The 9,888-nt window shown below is 40.2% G+C and overlaps 1 pseudogene across 1 annotated transcript; it reads right to left on the bottom strand.

Annotated features, from left to right (window-relative positions):
• Positions 1-3,265: 3,265 nt before the first annotated feature.
• Positions 3,266-9,552, bottom strand: LOC143864429 (jasmonate-induced oxygenase 2 pseudogene; annotated as a pseudogene). Its single transcript, XR_013241156.1, has 3 exons — positions 9,534-9,552; positions 4,459-4,847; positions 3,266-3,628 (listed from the first exon to the last, which is right to left on the bottom strand). The product of XR_013241156.1 is annotated as a jasmonate-induced oxygenase 2 pseudogene (transcript).
• Between the last annotated feature and the right edge of the window lie 336 nt (positions 9,553-9,888).

The raw sequence follows: 9,888 nt of genomic DNA, 5'->3' as shown, positions 1-9,888 counted from the left end.
ACAGAGCATAGTATGGGATCCATGGCCCACTTCCTCGGATGGCGACTCTTCTTTGTTTAAGGTACGCCTCGAATCTGGGCTAGTCCCCGAATCGAGACGTATCTCCCTTTGTATCGCCACTCATGCTGTGAGCGGCACATTCGGTAGAGCCTCCATTCATGTGGATGATCTGTAGAGAGAGACTTTCTGTCTTAGCGTGGGGGCTCGTCTCCCCCTCTCTCTCGGATCGGGGTCCACACCGGCCAACAAAAATCCATGTCCGAGCTGGTTCTTCGACTAATGGCGATGGATGGACGCTTAGAGCAAGCTCTTCGCCTCCCCTCCTCCCCTCAGTCACCGGAATCTGCGGGTTCTTTGCACTTTCTGCTCCCACATTAGATTTCTTGGCTCAGTTGCGGTTAGAGGTTACTACAAGTCCTGAACTCCAAGTTGTTTGCAACGGCCTAGCGACAGACCCCTCTAAGTATACGGGATACTCCCTCAAAAATAGGTTACTGTACTTCCACCAACGATTGGTAGTCGCTACTGAATCTTCCCTCTGTGAAGCATTCCTACAGGAGTTCCACTCCTCTCCGATGGGGGGACATGCTGGTTTCTTAAGAACATATAGGAGAGTAGCTGTGAACTTTTATTGGAAGGGAATGCGATCGCATGTATGACTCCCTGCAGCGGGTCAAGTATTTGCACTGGGCTGAGTATTGGTACAATACTTCCTTCCACACTGCAGCGGGTATGACTCCCTTCCAAGCCTCGTATGGAAGGCCACCTCCTACTCTTTTCAGGTACATTCCTGGCTCTTCTCTTAACGAGGCTGTTGATCAAGAACTATACACCAGGGATGACATTTTACAAAAGCTTAAAGCCAATCTCACTCAGGCACAAACACGAATGAAAAATCAAGCGGATAAAAATCGCGTTGATAAGCAATTTGAACCAGGCATTTGGGTCTTTGTTAAGCTTTTCAGCCTTATCGCCAGCAATCAGTGGCTTTACGAACCCATCAAAAGCTCGAACGGCAATTTTTTGGCCCCCTCAAGGTGTTAGAAAGGATTGGTAACATTACCTATAAGCTTGAATTACCTCCAGCAGCTCGCATTCACTCTGTATTCCATGTTTCAACTCTCAAAAAGTGTTTGGGGAACCCTGCCAACCAGACAATTCCATTACCCCTCATGACTTCTGACGGTGCTACGATTACGCAACCAGTTGCTACTCTGAACTACCGCCACTTGAAACGGCAAGAGCACTGGGTAGCTCAAGCCTTAGTGCAATGGGAAGGATTGCCATTAGAAGAGGCCTCTTGGGAGGACGGCAATACTCTACGTCACTTGTATCCTCAACTGAACCTTGAGGACAAGGTTCTTTGGGAAGGGAATGGTAATGATATGACTCAAGGCAAGGGTGAGGATAGTGCCACCTGGACAGCTGATGTGGCAATAAAACCCCCTGAAATGATACCCACACGCAAGAGCATGAGGCAAAGAAAAAGGCCTAGTGCATTGGATGACTACGCGTGATATTAAAAAAAAAAAAAAAGCATAACAGAATTGGTTAGCAAATATTCTTAAAAGGAGAGGAGTTAGGGCAAAAGGGGAAGAAAAAACTTTATACTATGTATTTTCCTTTTCTTGTTCTAGGAGGTTACTACCCTCGAAGTAGTCTGTTGTTCTTACAAATTTCATGTATCTCCATTACCAGAGAATCACAAGCTGCTTAGAAGATAGGAATTGAGTGAAATCGAGCTTTTATTTGTCACTTTTGTTGCTAGTTCTATCTAACCAGGTGGGATCTCACATCAGTTTGTGTATGTAGAAGTTCATTTTTCTGCTTTATATTTTGAAGGACTTGCTTTTAAGATGGCTAACAATTTTCGAGCATTTTTTTGGGTTGCTAACAGGATTATATTTTGGCCTTAAAGCTGGTGAGGGTTACATAATTTTTTGAAGAAGATTTACAGAATGTAGCGAAATTTTCGAAAGAAAGATATGGATCTATCCCTTGCGTTTATATATCTGGTACTGAAGATGAAGCGATTCCACCGGAATTTCAGAGCTGGATGATGAGAAATTTTTCAGTGAAAGAGCATATAAAGATTGAAGGTCCAGACCATGTGCCTCTCTTTTCAAAGCCAAAAAAGCTATATGAGTCTCTTGTAGGGATTGCCCAGAAATACTCTTTTAAGTCTCTTTTTTCTACTACGACTACTGCGGTTTTTACTAGTGTTGCTACTGTTGTTGGAATAGTAATGACTAGAGCCTCAATGTTGAACTCTTTGAAATTAATAAAAGAGTCTTTCGCAAAACATATTCTCTGGTTTAGCATATTTGTTAAGAGGAAGTCTAGACTGAAGGGAGCCCTTGCAAAAAGAGGTGAAAGGGCTCCCCCATGGCTGCACATCACCATAGTCTAGAGAGCCCTTGCAAAAAAGAGGTGAAAGGGCTTCCCCATTGGCTGCAAATCACCATGATTTGCAGCCAATGGGGGAGCTCCTTCACCTCTTTTTTGCAAGGGCTCCCTTCAGTCGAGACTTCCTCATTTGTTAAAGAAGAAGTTTAATTGTTTGCATTTATATATTCATCTTGCAATGTACATTTTATGTCAAATTCCTAAGATTGTTGCACCTCCTGACTAAGTGTGTCGCCTGTATGTCAGCCTTTCACTTTTCTGTAAAGGGCTGAGATTAAAAAACTTGTTTTTCAGTTGGACTAATCTCAACCCTTACCAAAATAAAGAAGTGAAAGGTGAAAGGCAAATTTGGGACTACACACTTAATAGAGGAGGTGAAACAACCTCCAAATACCTTGGATACACACAGCTTAGCCATCCATTAAAATCTTTCTGGGTATTACTCTCCCAAAAAATTAGTTCACATTCTAAAATAAAGATCAATTAGAAAGACGATCTAAGCAAAAATGACCTTCACTTGTATGTGTGACACTTTTTTGGCGATTAAGACCACTGCTCGGATGGGTCATCAGTAGGCATCACAGGGGACCAATTTCTATATCGAACAAAGATCATATTTGCAAGATTGAGACGTGAAAAGAATCAACATAAATAAGACATCATAAAGGATGTCATATGTTAAATTCCTCAAGATTGAGCCCAGATAATAAACGTTTAGCTGTAAGAAGAATGATAATTGGAATTTTCCCCTATGGCTTTGGCGTGGTAGGTGTGTTTGTATTTTATAGATTAATAATTGGTTGTGACAAGACGGTAGCATTTTTAGTAGCTTAAATCCATGTGGCCAAAGGCATTTCCATCTCATTAACCATACTATGCCTACAAAGCTTATTATTATGTATTGGCAAAAAACATACACTACATGCTAAATATTCACATAAGTCACCACATGAGATGTTTATTGGCGTTATATCTTGAAGTGAGATATCTGAAGATTTTCAACACCCAGATTCTTGAAATTGCTGTTCTTCCTTGACTTAAAGTACTCTCCGCAGTTATATTCTCTGTATTTGGGGGGATTCTGCTCGTCTACAAGCTCCTCCAGAGGCTTCACCATAAGGTAGTCTGCAGGGTTCAAGAAAAAAGGGATAGAGAACCTCTCTCTTTCTGAGTTTCCCACCACTCTGTGTTCTGGGCTCTCATACTTATCATTGCTCCAAACCTGAAATAAGCCCAATTAAGAATCTAACTGCTTCTTTGGATTCCAAGAAAATCAGTCCTTATCAATTTAATCCTCTATTTGAAAATGGACATTGCCTTGGAAGTCATTAACTATACAATTTCTATTACAAGTTATATGATGTATTTGCATATTTTTCCAAGGAAAAATTAAAGCACACAAAAGTAGAAGTGGGCTGTTGGTTCAATGATGGAGTTGCCACAAGCCCACAGTATCAATGATCCTGCCCACAAGACCCATGAAATTACAGTTACTCTTAGGGTGCTTTTGGACTGCAGAAAATCAGGCACTAGAATTGGCATCCTAATCTGATTCTGACTTTTGGTTCAAAATATGAAGAAGTACCAGAATTGACACCAGGGAGGAATTAGGGGAGGAAAAATGTTGAATCAGTTTCCTGCTCAAGAGGTGGTATTCGGTCGGAATGAAACTTTTATCGAAATTTTTTCTAATTAAATTTAGTGTAATGATATCAGCACAACCCTGTTTTAATAATTGCACAAACACTGTCTTTTCATTTTTAATCGGCTTTGTTAGAGCTTTTTGGTAACTGTACGTAATAGCCTTTGATAGCTCTTTAAATAATACGATACAAGAGTTAGTGCAATTATTAAAAACATGGTTCTGCACATATCATTTCCCAAATTTATTTATTTTGAAGAATATCATTTCCTAAATTTATTATTTTGATTTTTTTTCCATTTTGTTTACTGAGAAATTGGAATAGGAATCAAAAGAAAATGCCGATTCCGATTCATGATATTAAGAATCCAAACGCATATAAAAGCATTCTTCACATAAGCTGATAGTACCTGAATAATGGTACCAACATTGATAATGTAAGCATCAGGGATGGGTTTGACCCTGATCCACTCCCCATCAGTCTTTCGCTTTACCTCGAGACCACCAACATCATCCTGAGCAAGAACAGTTAGAGCACCAGAGTCACTGTGGCGACCAAGGCCAAGAGCAAGGTGAGGTGAAGGGCAAGGAGGGTAGTGATTGAGGCGTATAAAGCCGGTATTATCTTTGAATAAGTCATTCAACCGTTTCTCTGGTAATCCCAAGCTCAGTGAAATAAGCTCCACCAACTTAAACGCTAACTTCTTTACAGCTCGGCCGTATTCACTACATGCTTGTCTAACAAAAGCAAAATCATCATGTAGGGATACATTAGTCCGATAAATGATCGAATTGTGAACTCACCTTGTCCTTTGTATTTTAATTAGCTGCAGATCTTTTTGGCAAGCGAAATGTTATCGGCACTATTGTATATTGATGATCGCACTCCTCACTTTATTAAAAGCACGGTATGGCCCGCACCATAGGATGATCCAAACTGCCCATTAGATGGCTCACTAACACAGGGGCGTATAGCGGAAGATTAAACAACGTTGATTACATGTAGGGAAATAAAGGTGCGGAAGCTAAAAGGGGGTGTGTAGAGAATCCTAAGGGTACTTCTTGGTTTAAAGTGGTTGGAGAATTAAGGTGGTTTCAATCGAGGTTTAAAATTTCGGTTTCAGTAACCGTTTCAGACCCTACCAAAAACCGAAATTTCGGATTTCGCCGAAATTTGGTAATTTGGTTCCAAATTCCGGACCCAAATTCCGAAATTTTGTAACACTTTTTTTAAAAAATATATAATGTCATTAAACCGAAATTTCGGACCGAAATCCGAAAGGGCGAAAAATGGAATTTCGGAAAATTCCGGTTTTGGTCCCCACCGGTATCCGAAATCCGGATTTCGGTCGAAATTTTAAACCATGGTTTCAACAGAGGTTAAGAAACAAGATGAGTTGGGTAAAGAGGGTGGTCGGATGGAAAATCATGGGGATGCAAGAGGCAATTAAGGAACGGTTTTTTGAGGAAAGAAAACCCACTAATTAGATTGTTTTGGGCGACTTGGGAGTTGAGGTAAACATGGACAGCAGGAGGACTGCAGGGAGGATGGTTGAGGGGACTAGTAAATGTGAGGATCAGACCAAGGGAAGGGGCTAAAATAGGCTAGAATAAATAGGGTTTGGAAGGGGCTGTTGAAAAGTGAAACAATATGAAAGGAACGGGTAGGTTCAGCTTGTAGGTGAGGTTCTCAGTGGGTGTTAGGATGGGTAAATATGGACTTAAACTATGGGGAATGGAGGGATATCGGTCGAGAGTGTTAATGGGATGGGATAAAGGGGCAGATAGGTATAAAATAGATTAAAGAAGAAGATAGCAAGGTGTAGATCGAACCTGTAGCAGCAGATGGCTATGGATCGTTTGGATTTTCCGAAGGCAACAAGCAACAAATCGATGAAGGCAACTGAGATTTTATTCCAAAAAGATAATAAACGTTTACATTAATGCCTATTTATAGGCTTTTTAGAAGATAAAATCCTAGTCGATCTAGACTTCCTAATTTTACTCTGTTAGTGATTTTGGATTTTCAAAATCATGTATTTTGCATGTTTTAGTGTTTTGGAAAATGTTTTATCAAAAGTGTTTGGGAAAAAGAAAATGTTTTCTTGGAAAGATTTGCTTTTACAAAAGGATGTAGAAGTGTAGTTGAAAAGATAGTTTCGTACCGGATGAGAGAAAGGAAAGAGAAGGGCTTATAAAGCACTACACTTTTCTAATACTTGTTGATTGCACATTGGGTTGAACCCATAGTTGGACCCGTTCGCACACGTGCACGAGCGGCGTGGGCAATGGGCTATAGGGCGCATAGTGGCGCTTTATTGGCACTTTTTTAGGCGCACTTAGTGGGGGAGTTACTAAAGCTCTTGCAAGAGATCTGGTGTGTAAAACATCATTAGGGATGGGGTTAAAGCCATTAACCAATAGTCACTAATGATGGAACCTCAACTCAACACAATGAGTCCAAGTACATAACATGGAGTGATTGCAAGCACAATAATATGTATTATTTGCCATCCCAAGGTAAAGTGCTTGGTACATTTAATGTTTAAAAGGAGAAGGCTGAGTATTTAAACTCTTAATAGGCTTATAACATAGTGTTGGAGTGTTTTAGTTACAGGGGCACTCTTGATAAGCCTACCTATGTGAGTGTGGGAATGGTGCCGCTTCCTATGAGACCTGGCTAGTCTCTAGAGCGCTCATGAAACCAAGATATAGACACAAGGCCAGTACATGTGTCGGTTTTTAGAAATTGCCCAAAGAGGTGAAATCTTGTGTGTGAGACGTATTCGGTTAACCAAATAGAATAGCTAGTTCAAAGATACGTCTACTATGCAATTCTGGTTAACTTTGATATGTCCTCACTATGTGAAGGTTCAAATCGAGAGATACATTCATCTATGCATAAGATTTCCAAGCCTGATGAGAAAATTTTCTTTGATTTTGAAAATGGTGGGGGATTGTTAGTGATTTTGGACTTTCAAAATCATGTATTTTGCATGTTTTAGTGTTTGGAAAATATTTTATCAAAAGCGTTTGGGAAAAAGAAAATGTTTTCTTGGAAAGATTTGCTTTTACAAAAGGATGTAGAAGTGTAGTTGAAAAGAAAGTTCCGTACCGGATGAGAGAAAGGAAAGAGAAGGGCTTATAAAGCACTACACTTTTTTAATACTTGTTGATTGCATATTGGGTTGAACCCATGGTTGGACCCGCGGGACGGTGAAACGCACCGTTCGCACACGCGCGTGCGCGGCGTGGGCAATGAGCTATAGGGCGCATAGTGGCGCTTTATTGGCGCTTTTTTAGGCGCACTTTGCACTTCGCACGTACGCAATGTCGCAAGGAGCGATTGGAGCCTTTAATTTTTCCAGATTTGATTTGCACCGTTGGATCAAGATGAAGGTGGACCGGTCGGATGGGTAGGTCAAATGGTTCGTAGGCCCATCAAGCCGAATGGTTCGGTTGGGTTGGTTTTTTTTTTCCCACCATATCTCTCAGGGTATTTTTTTCTCCCACATAACCAAACATGGGATTTTTATTTTACCAGGATACTTCTAGGACTTTTTTTTCCCACCTATCTCCCAGGGTATTTTTTTCTCCCACATAAATCCCGGGAACAAAAAAAACCCGGCAACCATACATAGCATTAGGGGCCGTTTGGATACACGGATTTTAGAATCCATGTCTTAGTTTGAAAACAGTGTAAAAGAGGGTTCATGATCAGGCTGTTGTATGTTGTCCTGACAGTGTTTCTTGGATTTTAAGTAAGAAATCCAGTTTTTAGAAGTCTCTACTGCATCCTAAGATTTCTATAACCAGGAAACATGGGATGATCTGCTACGCTCTTGCTGACAAAAAGAAGTGCGAGAAACCAGAAAACGACGGCCGGTCAACTTCTTCTCTTGTCTCTCATCTACAATTTTGAAGAAATCCTGGATTCTAAAACCCACGTATCCAAACGGCCCCTTAACATTTTCAGTGAAAAGAGGACACATTAAACCAAAGAAGGGGGTGTATTTATCATCTCCCGTATAATATCGGACCAAAGTCCTACCACAAATTTACCCTTCTAATCTTTCTAATCACCCCTTACCCCCACACTGCATGTATTTGTCATCTCTCTCTCTCTCTCTCTCTCAAGACATAGAGATATCCACCTATAGCGCACCATATAAAATCTCCCTTCTATGATGGTCTTAGAAGAAAGACATAAATATGCCACAGATTATTGTTAGGAAAGAGTCAACATCATACAAATGGACCATAAATAATTGATAGGGAAGACCCCACATACAGGCAAATCATTTATTTGCCCACTTTACCTTCTTTGACAATGTTTCACATTTTCCATTACTATTTTTCATCTCCCTCTCACTTATAGCAACCAACAATGTAAATAGGTAGTGGAAATGATTTTGAAGGCACAACCTATTTACATTGCGGCACATCAAATGGACGGCTTGGATCATCCTATTGTGTAGACCGTACGCTTCATTTTTGATAAATATGGGTGAGGCCTACAACTGGGCCCTAATGTTACTGTACGGCCTGCACCATAGGATGATCCAAACCATCCATTTGATGTGCCACAATGTAAATAGGTCGTGCCCCAAAAATTATTTCCAAGGATGTAAATAGGCCATGCCCCAAAAATTATTTCCAAGGATGTAAATAGGCCATGCCCCAAAAATTATTTCCAAGGGATGTTCGAAACCCTACACTCTAAAGAGGTTTCCATAATATGCAGTTTCTCTTTAGAACGGAGGGCTAGGTTCATCCTATGGAGAGAGACCGGTTTGGATCGGAGGGCTAGGATCATCCTAAGATTTCAACAAATTAATTGTTGGGCCCACCAAGGAGTGGTTGTACCCTGGAGTTCTTGGTCCATTTGAGTCAACTCAGCAGAGTTTCAGGTCAAGTTGATGGCCCCTAGTTAACTGAGTCAACTCGCTAGGTTTTTGTACTTTGGATAGGATTGAGATAAGTTAATTTACACCAAAACTTTGGTGTAGAGTTCTGCATTCCATTGCCTAAATTTAATCTGTTTGATCATTCTTTTTTAGGCTCTCTTAAGCGGGCAGTTAAGAGAATTGGATTAAAATGCTGTTCTTTGAACCATTTGATATATAAGGTGGAACCCACAATGTGAAACAATACATATTGTAAGACACATGAGATTATGAAAGTAGTCCTCTTCACGTTGTCCCCTTTGATTCTAAACCCACTTCTACCTACATAAATTTATGCAGGCAACTGATGTTGGCACTACCATATTTTGATAATTGCACTAACTCATCTTGTCTTTTGGTATTTAAACAGCTGCCAAAGGTTATTTCAATTCCCAAAAAGCACTCATAAGCCAATTAAAACAGAAAAGGCAAGATGAGTTAATGCAAGTATCAAAACATGGTTGCATATCAACAGCCAATCTGAAAAGCATTCAATGAAGTGAGGGAGTGCCATTATCAAGAGAAGGGAGTGCAGATACCATTTCCCGCAGATACCATTTCCCTATATAAGATGTGCAGATTCTCACGAGAGAGAGAGAGAGAGAGAGAGAGAGAGAGAGATATGGGAAGCTCATTTCTGCCTGTTTTGGAAAATCTCTTCTTTTCCAAACAATTCATGCAATCCAAACAGTGCCTAAAACTACACTAAAAGTTCCAACACATTACAAATGTTAATTAGGTAAAGCAATAAAAGGATCCAACACAATTTAGTGATAATAATCGGCAGAGTAGATAATTTAGTGATAATTTGAAACAGAGATAATGTTTATCAGAAATACATTTCACTAAATTTTGATGAAGAAAGCCTTCATAAACCACAATCTCCACACTAGA

Source organism: Tasmannia lanceolata, unplaced genomic scaffold (genome assembly GCF_043159265.1).
Source record: "Tasmannia lanceolata isolate RefF3 unplaced genomic scaffold, GAP_Taslan_0.1 ptg000048l, whole genome shotgun sequence".
Lineage (NCBI taxonomy): Eukaryota > Viridiplantae > Streptophyta > Magnoliopsida > Canellales > Winteraceae > Tasmannia > Tasmannia lanceolata.
This window is presented reverse-complemented; position numbering and strand designations above follow the sequence as displayed.